Here is a 2,876-nt window from a genome sequence, read left to right on the forward strand (position 1 = left end):
GCTTGATTGTATACATCTGTCAGCGACGGGTGTGGCTGAAATAGCAGAATCCACTGATTCGAAGGGGTGTTCACATACTTTTGTGTATATATATACTCTGTGTTTCTTCATTTGTAGCATTATGTGGTGATGAATATCTATCCACATTGCAGAGTCCATTGCTGAACTGGCATTTGCCCCAACACTTTATATTGTTTAATAAAATAATTGACACAAAAGCATTGAAAAGAGGGACAAAGTATTGTTGTTAAGACTGATTCGCCTCATGACTTGTCAACTTGTGCTTCATTCTGATCAACTGTAGCCTACTGATAACAACCACAGCTGGCCTAGAGTAGCCTACTGATAACAACCACAGCTGGTCTAGAGTAGCCTACTGATAACAACCACAGCTGGCCTAGAGTAGTCTACTGATAACAACCACAGCTGGCCTAGAGTAGCCTACTGATAACAACCACAGCTGGCCTAGAGTAGCCTACTGATAACAACCACAGCTGGCCTAGAGTAGCCTACTGATAACAACCACAGCTGGCCTAGAGTAGCCTACTGATAACAACCACAGCTGGCCTAGAGTAGCCTACTGATAACAACCACAGCTGGCCTAGAGTAGCCTACTGATAACAACCACAGCTGGCCTAGAGTAGCCTACTGATAACAACCACAGCTGGTCTAGAGTAGCCTACTGATAACAACCACAGCTGGCCTAGAGTAGTCTACTGATAACAACCACAGCTGGTCTAGAGTAGTCTACTGATAACAACCACAGCTGGCCTAGAGTAGCCTACTGATAACAACCACAGCTGGTCTAGAGTAGTCTACTGATAACAACCACAGCTGGCCTAGAGTAGCCTACTGATAACAACCACAGCTGGCCTAGAGTAGCCTACTGATAACAACCACAGCTGGTCTAGAGTAGCCTACTGATAACAACCACAGCTGGTCTAGAGTAGTCTACTGATAACAACCACAGCTGGTCTAGAGTAGCCTACTGATAACAACCACAGCTGGCCTAGAGTAGTCTACTGATAACAACCACAGCTGGTCTAGAGTAGTCTACTGATAACAACCACAGCTGGCCTAGAGTAGCCTACTGATAACAACCACAGCTGGTCTAGAGTAGTCTACTGATAACAACCACAGCTGGCCTAGAGTAGTCTACTGATAACAACCACAGCTGGCCTAGAGTAGCCTACTGATAACAACCACAGCTGGCCTAGAGTAGCCTACTGATAACAACCACAGCTGGCCTAGAGTAGCCTACTGATAACAACCACAGCTGGTCTAGAGTAGTCTACTGATAACAACCACAGCTGGCCTAGAGTAGCCTACTGATAACAACCACAGCTGGCCTAGAGTAGCCTACTGATAACAACCACAGCTGGCCTAGAGTAGTCTACTGATAACAACCACAGCTGGCCTAGAGTAGCCTACTGATAACAACCACAGCTGGTCTAGAGTAGCCTACTGATAACAACCACAGCTGGTCTAGAGTAGCCTACTGATAACAACCACAGCTGGCCTAGAGTAGCCTACTGATAACCACCACAGCTGGTCTAGAGTAGCCTACTGATAACCACCACAGCTGGTCTAGAGTAGCCTACTGATAACAACCACAGCTGGTCTAGAGTAGCCTACTGATAACAACCACAGCTGGTCTAGAGTAGTCTACTGATAACAACCACAGCTGGTCTAGAGTAGTCTACTGATAACAACCACAGCTGGCCTAGAGTAGCCTACTGATAACAACCACAGCTGGTCTAGAGTAGCCTACTGATAACAACCACAGCTGGCCTAGAGTAGCCTACTGATAACAACCACAGCTGGCCTAGAGTAGCCTACTGATAACAACCACAGCTGACCTAGAGTAGCCTACTGATAACAACCACAGCTGGTCTAGAGTAGTCTACTGATAACAACCACAGCTGGCCCAGAGTAGCCTACTGATAACAACCACAGCTGGTCTAGAGTAGTCTACTGATAACAACCACAGCTGGCCCAGAGTAGCCTACTGATAACAACCACAGCTGGTCTAGAGTAGTCTACTGATAACAACCACAGCTGGCCTAGAGTAGCCTACTGATAACCACAGCTGGCCTAGAGTAGCCTACTGATAACAACCACAGCTGGCCTAGAGTAGCCTACTGATAACAACCACAGCTGGCCTGGAGTAGCCTTGTTTTAAGACGGTCATACCAGGGATCATTCAGCGATCTGAAGTCCAGGATGTAAGGGGAGGTTCTAAGGGTTGGGCTAGATGGTGATGGACTGAGAGATCAGCCAATTAAAAACTGGTGGCTGTCTGCACCGTTTCCTGCCATTGGACTCCCATTCTGAGACGTTGTGAAAGCAGACGGTTCAACAGAGAGATACGGCTGATAGAGGAGATTACACCTGGTGCACAGAGGGATGGGACCAGGAAATGGATCTGGACACATTTGAATATCGACAACCGTTCCCAACGCTTCTTATCCCCAGTTTGGTTTTTGTAACAAAACAGACAGTAAATGTGCACGTTAAGACCCATACTTGTGTCTCACTTCCCTTCTGTATGTTCCTGTTCCTGTACTGATGAATACACACAGCGGCAGAAAATACCGTGGGAGTCTTTTCCTCACCTCAGGCCCATTTATAGTCATTAACCACCAGAGGCACACTGTGTTCTTATTCTGGACAAATGGCACCCTATTCCCTTCGTAGTGCACTACTTCAGACCCTTCTAAGTATGACATGCATTTAAAGCAAGTCTGGTACATATTTCAGTGTTCAACCAACCCCCGGACGATACCGACCCGACCCCCAGACCGTACCGACCGACCGATCCCCCAGACGGTACCGACCCGACCCCCAGCGACAAGAAAAACAAGTGCTACCCGGTG

The sequence above is a fragment of the Salvelinus alpinus genome, chromosome 11 (assembly GCF_045679555.1).
Source record: "Salvelinus alpinus chromosome 11, SLU_Salpinus.1, whole genome shotgun sequence".
Lineage (NCBI taxonomy): Eukaryota > Metazoa > Chordata > Actinopteri > Salmoniformes > Salmonidae > Salvelinus > Salvelinus alpinus.